The sequence below is a fragment of the Molossus molossus genome, unplaced genomic scaffold, assembly GCF_014108415.1.
Source record: "Molossus molossus isolate mMolMol1 unplaced genomic scaffold, mMolMol1.p scaffold_m16_p_4, whole genome shotgun sequence".
Lineage (NCBI taxonomy): Eukaryota > Metazoa > Chordata > Mammalia > Chiroptera > Molossidae > Molossus > Molossus molossus.
Window position 1 is genome coordinate 55,629,744 of NW_023425377.1, and position 22,737 is coordinate 55,652,480.

At 39.0% G+C, this 22,737-nt stretch overlaps 1 long non-coding RNA gene across 1 annotated transcript; it reads right to left on the bottom strand.

The window, feature by feature from the left end:
• Positions 1-3,362: 3,362 nt before the first annotated feature.
• Positions 3,363-22,387, bottom strand: LOC118615388. Its single transcript, XR_004956425.1, has 3 exons — positions 22,354-22,387; positions 4,817-4,982; positions 3,363-3,463 (listed from the first exon to the last, which is right to left on the bottom strand). It is a non-coding gene; the product is annotated as an uncharacterized LOC118615388 (long non-coding RNA).
• Between the last annotated feature and the right edge of the window lie 350 nt (positions 22,388-22,737).

Below are 22,737 nucleotides of genomic sequence, written 5' to 3' on the forward strand. Positions count from 1 at the left end.
ACACTTGAAAGCAAATGGTTAAAGCCTCCCCAGCTAAAGAACGCAAAAAAAAAAATGAGGGGGGAGGGGGAAGAGGGGGGAAAGAGTTTTATTTTACTCCCTAAACAGAGAAACCACCTGTCTCAGAACTTGGCAATATAAAATTGCCAGGTGCTTTCCATAAATTCTAGGAAAGCTATAACAAAGTAAAAGGGGAAACCTTGAGAGTTCATCTGTACCAAGATATTTGGCAGAGGAATTTTGAAACCTACAGACAAAGGGTTTGTAACCACTTGAATCACCACCAGACTTGCTTCCCAGGCTAGTTGGAAAGTCCATCTGCGCTTTAGGCCAGATGTAGTTGAATAAATTTACTTGTCTTGCTTTTTTTTTTTCTTTAATAAATTTACTTGCTTTATGTCTTTAATAAATTGGCTTTATTTCTGCCCTGGCCTGTTTGGCTCAGCGTTTGGAGCATCGGCCTGTGGTACAGAGAGACCCGGGTTTGGTTCCCGCTAAGGGCATGTACCTCGGTTGCAGTTTGTCCCCAGCCCTGGTTGGTGGTGCGGGTGGCAGCCACTCGATGTGTCCCTTCACATCGATGTTTCTCTCTCTCTCGCTCCCTCCCGCTCTATCTGAAGAAAAAAAAATGGAAAAATGTCCTCGGGTGAGGATAAAAAAATAAAATAAAAATATAAATAAATAAATAAATTGGCTTTATTTCAACACATTATCCAAAGTCACTCATTTGAATTCATTCCTATGAGGTTGACAAGAACCAAGGAGGGAACAGCACTCTCCCTTCAATTCAGGGGCTGTCCAATGATAACACATTTTCTAGTGTTTTGGGGTGCCTGTAACAGAACAAAAATTCTGGAGCTAACACTAGGTTAGAAGGCACTGAAGTTTTATTTCAATTTTTTTAAGAACTTTTAATTTTTTTATCTGAGAGAGAGAGAGACAAAACAAAACATCAATTGGCTTCATTGATCAGCTGCCTCTCACATGCACCCTGACCAGGAATAGAACCCACAACCTGGGTATGTGCCCTGACCAGGAATCAAACCCACAACCTTTTAATATATGAGACAATGCTCCAACCAATTGAGCCACGCTGGCCAAAGTGGAAGGCACTGACATTTTAGACAGCCAGAGAAAAGAGGCCTTGATGAAGGCCAAAGCATTCAGGTGACAGCTTAGAAAGACTACACCTAAGGAGGAAGGTGCTTCTAGACCTGGAGCAAAGGGTACTCTAGACCCACATTAAATATTTGTGTCCCCTCAAAATTCATGTTGAAATCTAATCCCCATTGTGACAATATGTGGAGGTGGTGCTTTGGGGAAGTTATTAGGTAATGAGAGTAGAGACCTTATGAATAGGATTCATGCCCTTATAAAAGAGGCCCCAGAGAGCTACCTCAAACCTTCCCCCATTCATTGAGAAGATGGCTATCTATGAACAAAGAAGGGAACCCTTAAAAGACAATGAATCTGATGGCACCTTAATTTTGGACTCCTAATCTCTAGAACTTTAAGGAATAAATATCTGCTGTTTATAAGCCACCCAGTCTATGCTATTTGTTCTGGCAGACTGAACTAAGACACACTAACAGAGCTTGAAAAGAAAATTCTAAAGGATAGAGGCATAAATCAATTGCCTAGAATAGGGTTCAGAAATAGAGCTGCACATAAATAATCAACTGGGATTTTTTTAAAGGAGAAAAATCCATTCAATGTAGAGAGGATAATCCTTTCAAAAAATGTGCTGAAACAGCTAGATGTCCATATGCAAATAAAACAAAATTCAGATAAACTAAACATTAATAAAGCAACAAACAAACAAACAAAAAAGCCTTGTCCTATACCTTATACAAAAATTAACTCAAGGTGGATCATAGACTTAAAGGTAAACACAATTATAAAACTTCTAGAAGAAAACATAGGAGAAAATCTTTGTAGTATTTGGTTGGGCAAAGATTTCTTAAACATGATCTATAAAATATTTTTTAAAAAATTAATGAACTTTTAATATCATCCCAATATCTTCCACAAAGCACAGTACATTTTATATTTAGTAATCTGAATCATTGGAAAGGATATATATATAAAGAAAAAAAATCCACTATTCTGTATTCAATAAAGTTATCCTTTAAAAGTGAAGGAGAAATACTGAATTCCTCACAAACAAAAATTGAGGCAATCTGTCACCAGAGAATTGCCCTGCACAAAATGTAAAAGAAGTTCTTCAGAGAGAATGAAAATGATACAGGTTGGAAAAATAAGATCTGCAAAACAAAAAGCAGAGAATCAAAGAAGGAATAAATAAATAAAAGGAAAATAAATATTTTTATTTTTCTTATTCTTTTGTTTGTTTGTTAATTCTCACCTGAGCATATTTTTCCAATTAATTTTTTGAGAGAGAGTATAAGGGAGGGACAGCAGAGGAGAAAGAGAGAAAGAAACATCTATGTGAGACACATGGACTGCTGCCTCCTGTACACACCCTGACTGGGGCGAGGGATCAAACCTACAACCCAGGCATATATCCTTGATCAAGAATTAAACCTAAGACCCTTGGGTGTGTAGGCCAATACTGTAACTGCCAGTACTATTTTTTTTTTTTTGTCACATGTTTTTAATATGTTGTAAGGTGTCAGCGAGATAACCAGAGACTCACAGCCGAATTGTAAAGGAGCACTTTATTACACAGGGGGGAAAGAGGGGGCTCTCCCTAAATCCTCAGCAACCTGCCTTCTTTGTTGCCTGCTTTTAAAGGCACAAACTACAGAAAAAAACTACATTCTCTTGGTGCCACTTTGGGCACTGTTAAGGGGGGCTGATACAAAGAAGGGGGAGAGAGGAGCTTGTTAGAGGTCAGGGCAACCACTAATCTCTTTTTTCTCATGGTTCCTCTGAGTTTCCCAAGGCCATCATTAACCCCTTATCTTTATAGTTTTCTTTGGGCTTCTCAAGGCCCTTATGTTTACAAGAAAGAGTCTGCCAGGGTGTGTACATGCAGTAACTGAGGGTCAGAATGAAGTTATTACATCCCCACTGGTTATATGTACAAGTCAAATCATTGATCTTTTTTTTCTTACTAAGGATACTAACTCTGTCCCTGTATTATTCTCAAATTACTGGCATAGAAATAGCAGGTTTCACCTAGTGCCACACAGAGTCCTCCCTGCTTGAGGAAAGGGAGATCTAAACCTCATCTGTTTTGTATTGCTGGAGGTTATACTTCTTTTTCTGCCTTCAGCCAGGAATGGTGCAGCCAGACCAGGATGCGGTTGACCTTGATAGCCATTGGTGCAGGCAGGATGATAGTGTATGGTCCCTTCCAGGCCAAAGTTAGTCCCTGGGTGGTGAATTTCTTTACTCACATTGAGTCCCCAGGATGGAAAGGTTGCACAAGGTCTGAGGTGGGCATAGGCAGGGCTTCGCAAATGTGTTTATGGATGGCCTTCTGGGCAGACTGCAGAGCCTGCAAGAAGTGCAAGAGGGTGAGGGGGAGCAGAGTGGTCCAGTTTTCACCAGTTTATAAAGTCCTGTTCATGCACTCTACCTGCTGGGAACTCTGTGGGCAGTTAGCACAATGGAGCTTCCAATTTATATTTAACCCCTCAGAGATATCCTGTGATATCTTTGCTATTAAGGTGGAGCCATTATCTGACCTATGGGTCAGGAGTAGCCTAAACCTGTTACTCCCTTTACTACATCCTAGACTGTTACTCCATTACTAGGGGCAAGCGCTCCCTCTCTCAGTGTCTTATTTTCTTCCCTTCTTGAGTATTCCTCCAATGTCCTGTCTTCCTGTAATATATGTGTCCCTTTCTTTTATCCCTCCTTATCTTTTTATTTCCTCTGCCTAATCCTTCTCTTTTTATTTCTTCCCTCTCCACAATCCTTCTTCAGCTTGCTGATAGACCCTCTGCAACTTTTCTAGTCCCTCCCCTGACATAAACCTGAGAGCTTGCTCAATCTATCTGCTGTCTGCACATCCCCTAGTTTTTCTCCTCCTCCTCCCTACTTAGACCTACTTAGACCTGCTTCCCTCTGCCTTCTCCTTTTCCCTCTGACCTTACTGGATGGACATTGCCTGCCTCTCAGGAGTTCAGTAAGCTTGGTGTATCTAAGTGAGTAGTCTGGTGCAGCTGGTTGACTAAAGTCTGACCTAGAGCCTCTGGGACTAACAACCTCCCATCAGGCAGTGTCCATCATCCATTGATTTCCTTTATGACTTGTTTCTCCTTCACTAAGTCATTTTCTGATCCAGGGTAAGTAGGAGTCAAAGGCAAACTTGGGTTTGGCGTGGTGACTAATATCTGGAGAGGTCCCCACTGGTTTTAGGGCCACCTGTTGAGCTTCCTTACCTGCAGCATGGTTTCCCCTTGCCTCTATGAAATTCGCTTTTAGATGTTCTTTACAATGTACTATAGCAACTGCCTTTGGTAACCAAATTGCATCTAGTAAAGCAAGAATTTCATCCTTAATTTTAATATCCTTCCTGGCTGAGGTCAGAATTCCTCATTCCCGATAAATGGCACTATGCACATGTACTGTGGCAAAGGCATACCTGCTGTCTGTATAAATGGTGATTGTTTTGTTCTTTCCCTAGCATAGGGCCTGAATTAGGGCTATGAGTTTAGCCCTTTGGGCTGAAGTTCCCCTGTTTAATGACTGAGACTAAATGACATGGTCCAGAGTTATTATTGCTGCCCCAGCATACTTGATTTCTTCCTGGACATAGCTGCTCCCGTCCATGAACAACACCTTATCTGATGATGGCAGTGGGACATCCCTGAGGTCTGGGCAGGCCATCTGCAGTGTTGATTACCTCCAGGCAGTCCTGCAGAGGATTCTTCTGGTCATCATTAGGCAGCAGGCTGGCAGGATTGATGGCCAATGTCTTGTGGAACTTGATGCAGGGGCTGGCCTGGAGTGGCAGTGGCCAGCAATTGAATGATCTCTGGAGAGATCATGTCCAAGTAGGAGGTATGTTTCTGGCAGAACCAAAAACAAATGAGTCACAGTATTTTCCCCAAGGTCTATAGTCCTCTTTGAAGTCCAGGGGTAGGTTAGGGGTTCATTGGCTCGGTCAGGACTGTCTGCTACACCAGTATCTACCAGGAAACTAACTAGTCTGTCCCCTATTATCTTGTATTATTCTGGGCTCCGGAGGGCTCAGTTAGAAGGAGCCCTAGCCCTGTCATTTTCCTAAATTAAGAATGGCTTTTTATTTTGTTCTTCTACACCTGACTTTGCCCTTGTCTTTTCTATCCCTAATCGGGACCTAGGCCTGCCATCCTGATCCTTCCTCATGTTTTCCTTTCTAGGGTGATCCTTTTCTATGAGCCCTGTTTCCCTTAAGGCTGTTATTATTACCTTGCCATTTTATTATCTTGTTTTCCCCCAGAGGGTGTCACTTTATTATATACCTTTGAGATATTCCAAACAATTGGGCCTTTAGGCCTAATAGAAGAACACGGTGAAAAGTGTCCAAGGAAGCCCTCCTCCCAGCAGTATTTGGGTCCCATAGTGGGCAGAGGAATGAGAAAATTTCCTCTGATCCTAGGTTTTCAAAAGGATGCTGGAAAGGGAAGCGTCATCCCAGCGTGCATGTTTACATAGGGCAGAGTGTTTTTCAATTCTCCAAGAGCACTTAGTGCCCGCGCCTAATTCCCCAAAACTCCCCAAAGTTAACAGCATTGCAGGAAACCTGCATTGTTACACTCACTGCTGCCAAACCGGAGAGTTGCCCCAGGCTGGCACCAAAGGAACTTGCCCCTTTTGTGGCTGGACTGCTCTCACGGAGAAACCTTGCGGCCCCTGTAGCCCCTGCAGCCTCTGGGTGAGTGCCTGCACACCAGCCTGTTGCCCCCATTTCCTAGGATGAGGAGCTCTCCAAATGGGACCTGACCCAGGTTCCAACATGCCCTGATATTTGAGATGCACGCAGCGGCCTACTGGCAGGAAAGGCCCCTTTCTAGCTATTCTCCCTTTTCCCCTTTTATTGGGAGCTCTTTCCAAGCCTTCAAAGCACAGATATTAATCACAGCTGTAGGGAAGGCACTGAGGGAGTCTTTAAGGACTCATAGCCTTTCTCGGCTTTTTGTCAAGTCTTTCATTACACCTTGTTTCCCTACCCTTATAGCCTTCTACACTGGATCAAGGCTATCTCTAATTAGGGAATAAAGAGTAAATGTGTGGGAACCTTGTTCAGACCTTTTGCTACCTCACAGGCACTTCCCTACCTTTTCCCAGGTTTCTCTTGGGGCGCATTACCAGTATTTCTGGTTTGGAGTGCCTGGCTCTTTAACTATGGGGGTAGATATCTTATTAAATCAAGCCATTGATCAAGATAGGGGAATGGTCCAGGTGTCCTGGCTCCCCTGTGACCTGATTCCAAATTGCCTGCACTAACTCTGGGTCAAAGGAGCCTTTATTGGGCAATCCTACCCCAAAAGTGGGCCATGCTAATTTACAGAATACACAATTTACCTTTTGAGAATTTAATCCCATACCCATATTCATCTCCAAAAGCTTCCCTGAAATGCTGTAAGAGGCAACTGAGGGGGGTCTTTTGTGAATTTGCCTATTTCCCATCCTCCCTAAGTAGATAAATTTTAGCCACAACTCGGCCTCAGATTAAACAGAAAAACAGGAAAAAAGAAAACTGAGAATTCCCAAAGGCTAAAGAGCTGTGGGCTTCCTTGCAGTTAAAGGTCTGTGAGCCAGGATAAAATACCCTTAATTTCTAGTGACACTGGTGGCACCAATGTATATTCTCAAGGAGACAATGGACAAACAGGCTGAAGCGACAGAATAAGCACATGGACCACATATAAGGACAAAAGAAAATACACAAGACAGAAACTTTTTGCTTCGTCTACCTGGCCTTTTCCCTCTCAGAGATTTAGATGCCTCTTGGCATCGTCAGGCCAGTATAATACCCCTCACCCCCTGCACGAATCAGGTTCACAGGTGGAGACCAGAATGTCCCCAAGAATCTGATACTGCCCTTAGCCTTTTTTAGAGGTCATCACGGGACCACAGGTAAGGACTTATACAGGCTCCATAACAAGTGTCATGGAGCACGGTCACTCATACACAATTGCATCCACACATCTACATTCACACACCAGAAGTTCCCAGGAGGTGATCAGACTCCCCTTCTGCCCCAGCGGGGGGCCAAGGAAAATTCCTGATCCAGCAGGAACATAATGAACACCACCTAACGTCTTAGGGGGATCCCAGAAAGGAAGGGTATGCTGCGTCCAGCCCTCTCACTCACCCAGAAAGACTGGTCACCCAGAACCTACCTCCGGAGGCTTTTTAACAGGTCTCCTTAAATTTTGGGGGGATGTCTTGGCATCTCCCAGCTGCTCTTCAGAAACCTAAGTAGGATCTTGGGGCCCTGAAACTTTTCAGGGGGTACCCCCCCCCCCCCCGCTAAAGAACTACAGGTATCCGGTCGCTGGACCAGTAGAGGCCGTTCATCCTAGGTATCTATCTCCTGGTGTCCTACAGCACCAAGGATCTCACTGGGGCCTTCAAATATTGTAAGGTGTCAAGATAACCAGAGATGCAGAGCCAAATTGTAAAGAAGCACTTTATTACACAGGTGGGCAAGAAGGGGGACTTTCCCCAAATCCTCAGCAACCTGTCTTTTTTGTTGCCTGCTTTTAAAGGCACAAACTACAGAAAGAAAAAAAAAAAAACTACATACTCTTGGCGCCACTTTTGGCACCATTAAGTGGGGCTGATACAGAGAAGGGGGAGAGAGGAGCTTGTTAGAGGTCACGGCAACCATTAATCTCTTTTTTCTCATGGTTCCTCTGAGTTTCCCAAGACCATCATTAACCCATTATCTTTATAGTTTTCTTTGGGTTTCTCAAGGCCCTTATGTTTACAAGAAAGAGTCTGCCAGGGTGTGTACATGCAGTAACTGAGGGTCAGAATGGAGTTATTATAAATCTATATTAATTAGTTTATTTTTGTTACAGATGGTTCCCATTTATCCCCCATTGACACCCTTTTCCAAATCCCACCCCACACCTCAAAATAGTTGTCTATGTCCACTAGTTAGGCATACAAGCACATAACTTCTGTGGTTTATCTCTTCCCTCCCCACAACTCCCTCTTCTGAGGTTTGTCAGTCTCTACACAACATCCATGTCTCTGGGTCCATTCTGTTCATCAGTTTTTTATTTATTGATTATATTCAACAAATAAGTCAGATTATGTGATTTTTGTCTATCTCTGATTGGCTTATTTCACTTAGCATAATACTCTCCAGATCCCTCCATGTAGTCTCAAATGATAATAGATCTTTCTCTCTTATAGGTGCATAGTATACCACTGTATATATGTACAGAGCTTTTTTATCCACTCATCTATTGATAAAAACTTGGGCTGTTTCTAGATCTTAGCAATTGTAAATAGTGTTGCTATGAACATAGGGGTACATATATTTTTTTCCTATTTACAATTCTTTTTTTTTGTTGTGGTTACAGATGTTTCTCCCTTTTTCCCCATTGACACCCTCCCTCTCCATCCCTGCCCTGTCCCCAACTTTGTTGTTCATGTCCATTGGTTATGCATACATGCATATAAGTTCTGTGGTTTATCTCTCCCCACCACCCCCTCTTCTGGGGACTGTCAGTCTGTACCCTACCTTCCACATCTCTGGGACTACCCTGATCTTCAGAGTGTTATGATCATTATATTCCACAAATAAGTGAAATCATATAATACTTGTCTTTCTCTGTTTGGCTTGTTTCACTTAGGATAATACTTTCCAGGTCCTTCCATGTTGTCTCAAAAAATAAGAGCTCTTTCTTTCTTACAGCTGCATAATACTCCATTGTGTATGTGTACCGTATCTTTTTTATCCATTCATCTACTGATGGACACTTGGGCTGTTTCCAGATCTTAGCTATTGTAAATAGTGCTACTATGAACATGGGGGTACATATATTCTTTCTGATTGGTGTTTCAGGCTTCTTACGGTGTATTACTAGAAGTGGGATCACTGAGTCAAATGGTAGTTCAATTTTTAATTTTTTGAGGTAACACCATAGTGTTTTTCATAGTGGCTGCAACAGTCTGCATTCCCAACAGCAGTGCACTAGAGTTCTCTTTTCTCCACACCCTCGCCAACACTTGCTGTTTGATGATTTGTTGATGGCAGCCATTCTGACAGGTGTGAGGTGATACCTCATTGTTGTTTCAATTTGCATCTATCTGATGATTAGTGATGTTGAGCATTTCTTCATAAGACTTTTAGCCATTTGTATGTCCTGTTTGGAGAGGTGTCTATTTAGTTCCTCTGTCCATTATTTTATTTGGTTCTTTGTCTTCCATTGTTGAGTTGTATGAGCACTCTATATATTTTGGAAATTAATTGTTTATCTAATGTATCATTGGCGATTATGCTATCCCATACAATGGGTTGCTTTTCCATTTTGGTGGTTGTTTCTTTTGCTGTGCAGAAGCTTTTGAGTTTGATGTAGTTCCATGTGTTCATTTTCTCCTTTGATTCTGTGGCCTTAGGTGAAGTATCAGTAAAAGTTCTTCTGCATATGATGTCTGAAATTTGTCACCTACATTGTCTTCCAGGACTTTTATGGATTCATGAGTCACACTTAAGTCTTTTATGTATTCTGAGTTAATTCTAGGGTATGGTGTAAGTTGATGGTCTAGTTTTATTTTCTTGCATGTAGCTGTATAATTTCCCCAACACCATTTATTAAAGAGGCTGTCTTACTCCATTGTATGCTCTTGCCACATTTGTCAAATATTAATTGAGCATATTGTCTTGGGTCCATTACTGGGTTATCTGTTCTATTCCATTGATTTATGGGCCTGTTCTTGTGCCAGTACCAGGCTGTTTTGATTACAGTGGCTTTGTAGTATAACCTCATATTTGGTATTGTGATCCCACCTACTTTGTTTGTTTTTGTCAAGATTGCTGTGGCAATCGAGGTCATCTTGGTTCCATATGAACTTTTGAAGTACTTGCTCTAGTTCTGTGAAGTATGTCTTTGGTATTTTCATGGAGATTGCATTGAATCTATAGATTGCTTTGGGTAGCATGGACATTTTAATGATGTTGATTCTTCCAATTCAAGAACAAGGTATGTGCTTACGCTTTTTTATATCTTCCTCTATTTCTTTTTTCAATGACCTGTAGTTTTCTACAAATAGATCCTTTACTTCTTTGGTTAAGTTTATTCCTACGTATTTTAATTTTTTGCTGTGATAATAAATGGGATTGATTTTTAGTTTCTCTTTCTGCAAGTTCATGATTGGTGTATAAAAATGCCATTGATTTCTTAATGTTAATTTTGTACCATGCTACTTTGCCAAATTCATTGATTAAGTCTAGTAGATTTTTGATGGAGTCTTTAAGGTTTTCTATGTGTAATATCATGTCATCATTGAAAAAACTGACAGTTTAACTTCCTCCTTTCCAATTTGGATCTTTTTTATTTTTACTTCCTGTCTGATTGCTGTGGCTAAGATTTCCAGTACTATGGTAAATAAGTGTGGTAAAAGTGAACATCCATGTATTTGCTCTTGTTCTTATGGAAAATGCTTTTAATTTTTACCCACTGAGTATGATATTGGCTGTAGGTTTTTCATATATGGCCTTTATTATGTCAAGATATGATTCCTCTATTCCCACATTGCTGAGTATTTTTATTAGAAATGGGTGCTGGATGGTGTTGAATGCTTTTTCAGCATCTATTGATATGATCATGTGGTTTTTATCTTTCATTTTGTTTATGTGGTGTATAACATTATTGATTTGTGAATAATGTACCATTCTTGCATGCCTGGAATGAATCCCACTTGGTCATGGTGAATAATCTTTTTGATGTATTGCTGGATTTGATTAGCTAATATTCTGTTCAGGATTTTGACATCTATGTTTATTAGAGATATTGGCCTTTAGTATTCTTTCTTTGTAGTGTCTTTTTCTGGTTGTGAAATTAGAATCATGCTGGCCTCATAAAACGAGTTTGAAAGTCTTCCTTCTTCTTTAATTTTTTAAAACAGTTTGAAAAGAATGGGTGTTAGTTCTTCTTTGAATGTTTCATATTCCGTGAAGCTGTCCAGGCCTGGGCTTTTGTTTTCCGGGAGAGTCTTGATTACATCTTCAATTTTCTTTGTTGTTATTGGTTTATTCAAGTTTTCTATCTCTTCCCAGTTCAGTTATGTGTTTCTAGAAATTTGTTCATTTTGCTTAGACTGTCTATTTTTTGCCATATAATTGTTCATAGTATTTGTTAATGCTCCTTTGTATGCCTGTGGTGTCAGTTATCATTTTTCCTCTTTCATTTCTGATTTTATGAATTTGGGTTCTCTCTCTTTGTTGGTGAGTGTAGCTAAGGGTCCATTAATCTTGTTTATCTTTTCAAAGAACCAGCTCTCTGAATTGTTTTTTTTTTTTTTTTTGGTCTTCATGTCATTAATTTCTGCTGTGATGTTTACTATTTCCTTCCTTCTACTTGCTCTGGGTTTTCCTTTTTGTTTTCTTTCTAGTTCTTTAAGATGGGAGGTTAGATAGTCAATCAGAAATTATTCTTGTTTCTTGAGGGGGGATTATAGTGCTATAAACATTCTTCTTGGAACTGCTTAAGCTGCATCCCATAAATTTTGTGTTGTTGTGTGTTCATTTTCATTGGTTTCCAGAAAGTTTTTAATTTCTTCTTTGATATCCATGCTAACCCATTCATTGTTCAATAACATGCTATTTAGCAGCATCCATGTTTTCAAATGTATTTGCATGTTCTTGTTGCAATTGATTTCTAGCTTTATGCCATTGTGATCTGAGAAGATGCTTGATATGATTTCAACCTTCTTAAACTTGTAGAAACTTAGTTTCTGCCCTAATATGTGGTCTATCTTTGACAATGTCCCATGTGCACTTGAGAAGAATGTGAATTCTGCAGTTTGGGGAGGGTCCTTCTCTGTAGATATTTATTAAATACATTTGTTCTAATGATTCTTTTAGAGTCTGTGTTTTCTTGTTAATTTTTTGTCTAGATGATCTACCCAAAGATGTCAGCAGGGTGTTGAAGTTTCCTGCTATGATTGTATTGCTGTTGATTTCTCCTTTGAAGTCCTCCAGAAGATTTTTAATATATGTTGGTGCTCCTATACTGAGTGCATATATGTTTACCAAGGTTATATCTTCCTGTTGGACAGATCCTTTCAATATTATGTAGTGGCCTTCTTTTTCTCTAGTTATGGCCTTCATTTTGAAATCTACTTTATCAGATATGAGTATTGCTACCCCAGCTTTTTTTTTTCTTTTTCTTTTTGTTTGCTTAGAAGATTTTTTTCCATCCATTTACTTTCAACCTATGTGAGTCTTTTGTTATGTGGTGGGTGTCTTGTAAATAACATATATGTGAGTCATGCTTTGTTATCCAGTCAGCTACTTTGTGTCTTTTATCGGAGCATTCAAACCATTGACATTTAAGGTGATTATTTATATGTACTTATTTATTGCCATTCTTGTTTAGTGTGGTTCTATTTTTCTTCCTATCTTTTCTAATAATTACATATCTTGCAGTGCTGGTTTGGTGCTAATATATTTCCTTAGCCTTTTTTTGTCTGGGAAGTTTTTTATTTGACCTATTATTTTGATTGATAGCCTTTCTGGATAGAGTAGTCTTGAATTCAGATACTTGTTTTTCATTACCTTGATTACTTCATTCCATTCCTTTCTGGCCTGTAGTGTTTCTGTTGAGAACTCAGATGATAACCTTATGAGGGTTTCTTTGTAGGTAACTTGTTGCTTATCTCTTGCTGCATTTAAGATTCTCTCTGTCTTTCATTTTTGGCATTTTAATTACTACGTGTCCTGGTGTGAGCCTGTTTGGGTTCTTCTTACTTGGGGCTCTCTGTGCTTCGTGAACTTAAATGCCTTATTCCTTCACCAAGTTAGGAAAGTTTTCTGTCACTATTTCTTCAAATATATTCTCTAACCCTTGCCCATTTTTTTTTCTTCTTCAAGTACTCCTATGATGCGAATGTTATTACGTTTTTACTTGTTCCACAGTTCTCTTAAGCTATCTTCCTGTCTTTTAATTGTATTTTATTTTTGGTTTTCTGATTGGTTCACTTTTTTTCACTGATTCAATTCACTGATCTTATCCTCAGCTTCCTCTACTCTGCTGGTTAGTATTTCTAATGTGTTCTTTATTTCTGCTATGTCATTCTTCATTTCCATTTGGTTGGTTTTAAATGTTTCTATATCTTTACTCATGGTGTTGATGTTTTTACTTATGTTGTTGACCTTCCTCAAGATCATAGCTCTGAACTCTACCTCTGATAATTTGCTTAACTGCATTTTTTTTATCTCATCTTCAATAGAGTTCTCTTGTTCTTTCATTTGGGAGTTGTTTCTTTGTTTCACCATTTTGGCTATCTCATTGGATTTTGGAGCCTGCCATATTTTCCCTGTGGGTGTTGGTGTTCTGTTGTTTGTGGCTCCCTCTACTTAGTTTAAATGAGCCTAGGTGGGCCCACGTTAAACACCACTGTCACGTCTTACTTTCCTTGGTAGATTTGCAAGTTTAGGAAATGTTCTGTTATCCTCTAGCTTTATGCCTGGAGGCTATTAATCTCATTTACTCTGTGCCTTGGAATGTAGCCCTGGTGTTCAACATAATAGGATTTCCAGAGGGTGGGACAGATGCTGGTGGTTAATGGCCTCAATTTGCATTTCTTTGCCTCACCTGGAAGGGGCTAACTTTCTGAGGGTGGGGTGCTGCCTTTCCCACAGTTCTGGGAAGGAGCATGCTGGCCACCGTCCTTTGTGGCCATGACTCAGCAAAAACTCTGAGTGCCCTCCAAATTCCAAGTGTCCCCTCAGAGTTATAGTCCAGTTTGCTCTCCCTCTGTTGGAGCCCCAGGTGGGTGGCTGTAGCCAATCCAGTGCTCTGTTCTGACCCTCTGCGCTGTGGAGCAAGCTTAGTATTTTATTCCTGAGGGCACTGCTCACAGCTAAGACCACTGCTGTCTGTGGGCTCCCAGCTTGCCATCCTCTCACACCTTTGTAAATCCTTCTGTTCATGTGGTCCTGTAGCGCTTTTCAGTTGCTTTTTTCTGATGAAATATTTTTCTTTTAGTTGTAATTCTTGTTTGGTCCTGGGAGATCATCTGTGTAGCTTCCATTCACTCCTGCCATTTTTCCGCTCTTCTGTTTACAATTCTGACTAGTTTCCTGCTTTCTTCATAAACCTTCCAATCACAGTATGGCAGCAGCATGGAAAGTGGTTTGCCCAGGGAACTGCAGTCCAAAGATGATCCCTGGTGTTGCTGGAAGTTTCCAGAATCTCCAGATGCCTATGCCCCAGTGCCAGCACTTGGAGCAACCGACCTAGTGGGGAGTGCCTGCTGGATCCAAGGTGCAGTCTCCAGGGTATATATATTTACTCTGATTGGTATTTCAGACTTCTGAGGATACATTCCTAGGAACTGGATCACTGGATCAAATGGCAGTTCAATTTTTAATTTTTTGAGGAAACACCATGTTGTTTTCCATAGTGGCTGCACCAGTCTACATTCCCACCAGCAATGTACTAGACTCCCCTTTTCTCCACACCCTAGCCAGCACTTGTTTGATGATTTGTTGATGGTAGTCATTCTGGCAGGTGTGAGGTGATACCTCACAGTCATTTTAATTTGCATCTCTCTGATTATTAGTGACGAGTATTTTTTCATCTCTCTCTTGGGCATTTATACATCCTGTTTGCAGAGGTGAGTCTGTTCAGGGCCTCTGCCCATTTTTTAATAGGATTCTTCGTCTTTCTTTTGAAGATTAATCTTTTACTGATATATCATTGGCAATTATGCTCTCTTACAGTGGGTTCCCTTTCCATTTTAATGATTGTTTCTCTTGTTGTGCAGATGCTTTTTAGTTTGATGTAGTCCCCTGTGTTCATTTTTTCCTTTGTTTCTCTAGCCTTAATATTGTATTAGTGAACATTCTACTGAGTGTGATGTGTGAAATTTTGTTGCCTACCTTTTCTTCTAGGATTTTTATAGATTCACGAGTCACATTTTAGTCTTTTGTCTATTTTGGGTTTATTTTTGTATATGGTGTAAGTTCATTGTCTAACTTCATTTTTTGCATGTATCTGTCCAATTGTCCAATACCATTTATTGAAGAGGCTGTCTTTACTCCATTGTATGCTTTTGCCACCTCTGTCAAATATTAATTGGGCAAAATATCTTGGGTCAATTTTGGGGTTGTCTGTTCTGTTCCATTGATCTAAATGCCTGTTATGATGCCAGTACCAGGCCATTTTGATTACAATGGCTTTGTAGTATAACCTGATATTTGGTGTTGTGATCCCTCCTACTTTGTTCTTTTTTTTTATCGCTATGGCTATTCAGGATCCCTTTTGGTTCCATATAAACTTTTGGAGTATTTGTTCTAGTTCTGTGAAGTATTTCATTGGTATTTTGATGGGTATGGCATTGAATCTATAGATTGCTTTGATGGACATTTTAATGATGTTGATTCCTTCAATTTTTGAACAAGGTATATAATTCCACTTCTTTTTTCTTTTCCTATTTTTATTAATTTATTTTTGGTACAAAAGTTTTTCCTTTTTTCCCCCTAGACACCCCCCTCCTCACCCACCCCCACCCCTCTGGCACTGCTGTCCATATCCATTGGACTGCATATAAGCTCTTCAGTTCAGTTCATTCAACCCCTCCGCACCCCTACTTTGAGTTTTGTCAGTCTGAACCATACTCTTTTCTATGCCTTTGGGTCTATTTCATTCATCAGCCCACCTTGTATATTGGATTCCACAAATAAGTGAGATCATGTGGTATTTGTCTTTCCCTGATTTGCTTATTTTGCTTAGCATAATACTCTCAAAGTCCCTCCATGTTGTCTCAAATGATAGGAGATCTTTCTTTCTTACAGCTGCATAGTATTCCATTGTATATATGTACCATAACTTTTTTATCCACTCATCTATTGATGGACACTTGGGCTGTTTTTAGATTTTAGCAAATGTAAATAGTGCTGCTATGAGCATAGGGGTACAAATATTTTTTCTGATTGATGTTTCAGGCTTCTCAGGGTATATTCCTAGAAGTGGGATCACTGGGTCAAATGGCAGTGAAATTTTTAAACTTTTGAGGAAACACCATACTGTTTTCCATAGGGGTTGCACCAGTCTGTTCTCTCACTTTTTAAATAACTACCTCTATTTCTTTTTTCAATAACCTATTGATTTCTGAGAACAGGTCTTTTACTTTCTTGGTTAAGTTTATTCCTATGTTATCTTAGTTTTGTGTTGTTGTCTTTTGGTTTTTTTTTTGGTTTTTGCTGCGATGGTAAATTGGATTGTTTTTTAAGTTTCTCTTTCTGTGAATTCATTGTTGGTGTATAAGAATTCCATCAATTTCTTGATGTTAATTTTATATACCACTACTCTGCCAAATTCATTTATTAGCTCTAAGAAGTTTTTTATGGAATCTTTAGGGTTTTCTATGTATAATATCACGTCGTCTGCAAATAATGACAGTTTCACTTCCTTTTTCCAATTTAGATCTCTTTTATTTTTCTTTCTTCTCTGATTGCTATGGCTAATATTTCCAGTACTATGTTAAATAAGATTGGCAAAAGTGGAAATTCCTTTATTGTTGCTGATCTTGTGAGCAGTGCATTTAGTTTTTGCCCATTATGTATTTTGGTGGCTGTAGGTTTTTCATATATGCCCTTTATTATGTTGAATTATGATCCCTCTATTCCCACATTGCTGAGTGCTTTTATCAGAAATAGGTGCTTGGTTTTGTCTAATGATTTTTCAGCATCTATTGATATAATCATGTGGTTTTTATCTTTCATTTTGTTTATGTGGTGTATCACATTTATTGATTTGTGAATATTGTACCATCCGTGTATTCCTTGGATGAATCTCACATGTGGTTTATCTTTGAAAATGTTGCATGAGCACTTGAGGAGAATATGACTTCTTCAATTTGGGGGTGTAATTCTGTGTAGATATCTATTAAATCCATTTGATCTAGTGCATCATTTAGAGACTATTTTCTTGTTAATTTTTTGTCTAGAAGATCTATCCAGTGATGTCAGAGGGGTGTTGAAGTCCCCTGCTATGATTGTATTGCTGTCAATTTCTCCTTCGCAGTCTTTCATAAGTTTTTAAATGTGTTTTTGTGCTTTTATGTTGGGTTTATATATGTTTACCAAGATTATATTCTCCTATTGGATAGATTCTTTCAATACTATGTAGTGGACTTCTTTGTCTCTAATTATGGCCTTCATTTTGAAGTCTAGTTTATTGGATATGAGTATTGCTACCCCAGCTTTTATTTCCTTTTTGTTTTCCATCAATGTTTCTTCAAATATATTCTCTAACCTTTGCACATTTTCTTCTTCTTCTGGAATTCCTATGTTGTTACATTTCACATTGTCCCACAGTTCTCTTGCTTGGAAAAAATTTTTCCATTCCTTCACTTTCAACCTATGTAAGTCTTTTGTTGTGAGGTGGATCTCTTGTAAACAACATATAGATGAGTCATGCTTTCTTATCCATTCATCTACTCTATGTCTTTTGATTGGAGTGTTTAATCAGTTTTTGTTTAAAGTGATAATTGATATGTACTTATTTATTGTCATTTTTGTTTAGTGTGGTTATATTTTTTGTTTAGTGTGGTTATATTTTCTTTTCTATTTCTTGTACTAGTTAGAGCAGACCTTTTAACATTTCTTGCAGTGCTGGTTTGGTGCTAATATATTCCCCTAGCTTTTTTTTTTTTTTTTTGGTCTGGGAAGCTCTTTATTTGACCTTCTATTTTGAATGACAACCTTACTGGATAGAGTAGTCTTGGATTCAGATTCAGATCCTTGTTTTTCATAACCTTGATTGCTTCATGCAATTCCCTTCTGGCCTGTAGTGTTTCTGTTGAGAAGTCAGTTGATAGCCTTTGGGAGTTCTTTTGTAAGCAACCTGTTGCTTATTTCTTGCTCCATTTAGAATTCTCTTTGTTTTTAATTTCTGGCACTTTAACTATTATGTGCCTTGGTGTTTGCCTGTTTGTGTCCTTACTTGGGGCTCTCTGTGCTTTTTGGACTTGTATGCCTTTTTCTTCACCAAGCTAGGAAAGTTTTCCATCAATGTTTCTTCAAATATATTCTCTAACCTTTGCACATTTTCTTCTTCTTCTGGAATTCCTATGTTGTTACATTTCACATTGTCCCACAGTTCTCTTAGGCTGTCTTCCTGTTTTTTAATTTTTTCTTTTTGTTTTTCTGATTGGGTGATTTTTTACTACCCTGTCTTGTAATTCACTGTGTCTGTCCTTGGCTTCGTCTACTCTGCTGATTTTTCCTTCCAATATGTTCTTTAGTTCTGCTATGATACTCTTTATTTCCAATTAGTTGGTTTTCAACGTTTCTATATCTTTACTCATGGTGCTGATGTCCTTACTCATGCTGTTGAGCTTCCTCATGATTATTGTTCTGACCTCTACCTCTGATATCTTGCCTAATTCTATGTCATTTATTTCTTCTCTTGCAGAATTATTTTGCTCTTTCATTTGAAATTTGTTTCTTTGTTTCCCCATTTTTGGCTGTCTCTGTGGGTTTTGGAGTCTGCCAAATTTTCCCTGTGGTGTTCCACTGGTTTTCGCTTCCTCTACTGGGCGTGGATATGTAGGTAAGTAAAATAAATGGTAGCAATGATATAAGGCACATAAAGAAAGTGCCTGTGGTTTAAGTTTCCTACACTACGTGTGAAGCAGCACATTTTAAAGTGGACATAGATTAGTTGTTAATGTATACTGCAAACTCTAGGGCATCCACTCTTTTAAAATTTTGTTAAAAGAAGTATAATTGTTTTGCTAAGAGAGGAGAAAAATGTAAATAATATAGAATTATCAATTAAAATCAGAAAAGGCAGAAAAAGAGGAAAGATACAATAAGAAATAAAGAACAAATGCAATTAATAGCACACAGTTACAATCATGGTGGATATGAATAATCACTGTCAGTGGGAAGAGTCTAAGTACCCTAATTAAAAGAAAGAGACTGTAGCATGGATACAACACAAGACCCAATTGTATGTTGTCTACAAGAAACCCACTTTAATTATAAATACACACATAGATTAAAATTTTTTAAATGAAGAAATATATGCCATGCAAACACTAATAAAAAAAGCTAAAGTAGCTATATTAACTTCAGACAAAGCACATTTCAGATTAAAGAAAATTATCAGAAATACAGAGAGGCATTACATAATGATAAAGGGATCAATTCTCAAAGAAAATATAACAGTATTCAACATGTGTGCACCTAACAACAGAGCTTCAAAATAGGTGAAGCAACACTTGATAGAACTGCAAAGACAAATAGACAGAAGAGGCAAGATGGCTGAAGCTAAAGGAAGTTTCATCTACTTGCTCCAAGCACAGGACCAGACTTAAGGCTAAAAAGCAGAACATTCAACTCCAAAATCCACCTGGAAATAGCTGATTGAAAATACTGTGAACAGAGAGCATGGAGAAGGGTCAGAAAAAAATGCAAAGTGGGTGAGTAAACTCGTACAACTGTGAAGTGTGCCTGGAAAGATGGAGGAAAGGGGCAGGAGCTCAGTCCTCCACCCCGGGAGTGGGGGGACTCAGCCCCACACAGATATCCCCAAATGAGAGCAACAGAGAAGGGAAGAGAACCCCATGTAGAATTGAACAGTGGGAATCAGAGGTGATTTGGCCCACCAGGAGGACTCAGCACTATTGAAGGCTAATACCCAGTGCATGGTTACAACCAGCCTGGAAAGCTTGTCTTGATTCTGGGAGCCAGAGAGGCCACAAAGCAGAATGGCACACCTGAGGAGGGGCCTGAGCAGATTACACAGCACTGAATCTTAGGGGTCAGGTATTCACTGAAAGACCTTTGATGGGGGCTAGTCAGAGTGCCTAGGGAAAGAGGTGCATTCCTTCCCACCTCAAGCAAAAAGGTGGTGTCCCATACCCCCGCAGTAGACCAGCTCTGGGATGGAAATCAGCCCTCCAGCAGCAGGACATGGTGGCACTGGGGACTCAGACATCTGGCAGGGTGGAAGTCTGGGCAGAAGCCCCATCTAGTGAGAGTCACGCTAAAAGATAAAAGAGCTAAAAGAGCTTTATTTTCCCCTTTCTTTTTCTTTTTCTATTGTCCCCTGGTGGTGACTAGGGGGTGCCAGAAACCCAGGGTAAGCTGAGGCATTGAAAGAAGAGAAAGAAATTGCCTACTATAAGCTACAGGCACCACTCACAACACAAATCTGCTTAAACAACCCTCATTGGACCTGACATCCCACAAAGCCTAGTGCTGTTGGAGGAGAAAAAGCAGCCAAGAACAAATACATACAAGTGGACCCAAATGTGAACTAGCCTCCAGGCTAGGGAAATTTTGCCTGGAGGACTGCCTGGAATCCAGCCCTCCAGGGCTTCAGACAGGAGGCCCAGATCCAAGCAGAGATGCAATTCACATTGGCCTGCACCAAAGAATAGCCCAAGAGGACAGGGACCCACACCCAAGGGGCCAGATCCAACAATACTGGAGCAAAATTCAATGGCACAACAGGGTTAACAGGGTCGGGGTTGAGACTCACAGTCAAAAACCCTGAGGACTGAGCCCACCCACAAATGGACAACAGTAATAGAGACCCAAATTCAACAGGAGAGCACACTTGAATCACACAAAGGTCATTCCTAAAAAAGCCAGCTACAAAGATCATTAAAACTACTCCTCTGGGTCCCACAAGAAGGCCACCACATCAAGACTGGGAGGCACAGAAATCTCATCTGATAAACACCGACCTGTCTATGCATCCCAATGTGCCTCATGTGACCCTGAACTACAAGACTGCTAAAATGGTGAGACAAAGAAAGAACCCCCAAATGAAAGAAAAGGAGGAATCACTGGAAAAAAAAAAAAAACTAAATAAAATAGAGGCAAGCAGTTTGTCAGATAAAGAATTCAAAGCAATGTTTTTAAGGATGCTCAAACAACTTAGAATTACAAGCAACTTAATGAGAACTACATAAAAAAAAAATGAGGTAGAAGCTATAAATAAAAATTGAGTGGAAAGAAAGAATAACATAGCTGATATAAAAAATATCCTGGAAGGTTATAATAGTAAATTAGAAGAAGGTGAAGAATGAATCAGCAAGTTAGAAGATGAGGTAGAATAAAACACCCAAAACCAGAGAAGCAAATTGAGCAAAAAAGATTGAGAAGCAGGAGTAGAGTTTAAGGGATTCTGGGACAATATGAAAAGTAACAAAATTTGCATCAAAGGAGTATCAGAAGGAGAAGAATCAGAAAAAAATAGAAAGATGTTTGAAGAAATAATGATAGAAAATTTCCCTAACTTGGTAAAGAAAAAAGTCACACAAGTCCAGGAATCACAGTGTCCCAAATCAAAATTAACTCCAAAAGACCCACACTTAGACACATCATGATTAAAATGGTAAATGTTAGAGACAAAGAAAGACTCTTAAAGGCAGCAAGAGAGAGACAGAAATTTACCTACAAGGAAGCTCTCATTAGACAGTCAGCTCATTTCTCAATAGAAACACGGCAGGCCAGAAGGAAGTGGCATGACGTATACAAAGTAATGAAAATCTAAAGATTGAATACAAGAATACTCTATCCAGCAAGGTTATGATTCAAAATTAAAGGGGAAATAAAGAACTTCATAGACAAAAAAAGACTAAAGGAATCTGCTACCACCAAACCAGCACTGCAAGAAATGGTAAAGAGACTGTTGTAAGAAGAGAAAGAAATAGAGGAGAAACCCCAGCATAAAGAATAAAAATGGCAACAGACAAGTACCTATCAATAATAATCTTAAATGTAAATGGCTTAAATGCTCCAATCAAAAGATGTAAAGTGGCAAATTGATAAGAACTATGATCCATGTACATGCTGTCTAAAAGAGACCCATCTCAGAACAAAAGATTCACACAGGATGAAAGTCAAGAGGTGAAAAACTTTTCCATGGAAATAGAAACAAACAAAATAAAACAACTGGTGTAGCAATATAAAGGCCATAGTAGGAGACAAAGAAGCATACTATTTAATATTAAAAGAATAGATCAAACAAGAGAATATATACACTGAATATAGAAGCACCAGAATATATTTTAAAACATTGGTACAACTTCAAGAGAGAGATCCACAGCAATACAATCATAGTAGGTGACATTAACACCTCATTGACATCACTGGAGAGATCTTCTAGACAAAAAATTAACAAGGAAAGAGACACCCTAAATGGCTTACGAGATCAACTGGATTCAATTGATATTTACAGAATGTTTTACCTCCAAACTGCAGAATACACATTTCTCTCAAGTGCACCCAGGACATTCTGAAAGGACACAAAATAAGTCTCTACAAGTTCAAGAAGATTAAAATTGTATCAAGCATCTTCTCAGATCACAATGACATAAATCTAGAAATCAATTATAATAAAAAAATAAACTAAAAAACATTCAAATACATGGAAGCTAAATATCATGTTATTAAACAATGAATGGGTTATCAAGAAAGAAATAAAAAACTTCCTGAAAACTAATGATAATAAACACAAAACCTATGGCACACAGTAAAAGCAGTCCTAAAAGGGGAGTTTATAGCAACACAGGTCTAACTCAAGAACAAGAAAAATTTCAAAATAAACCATCTAACCTGATAATTTAAAGAAT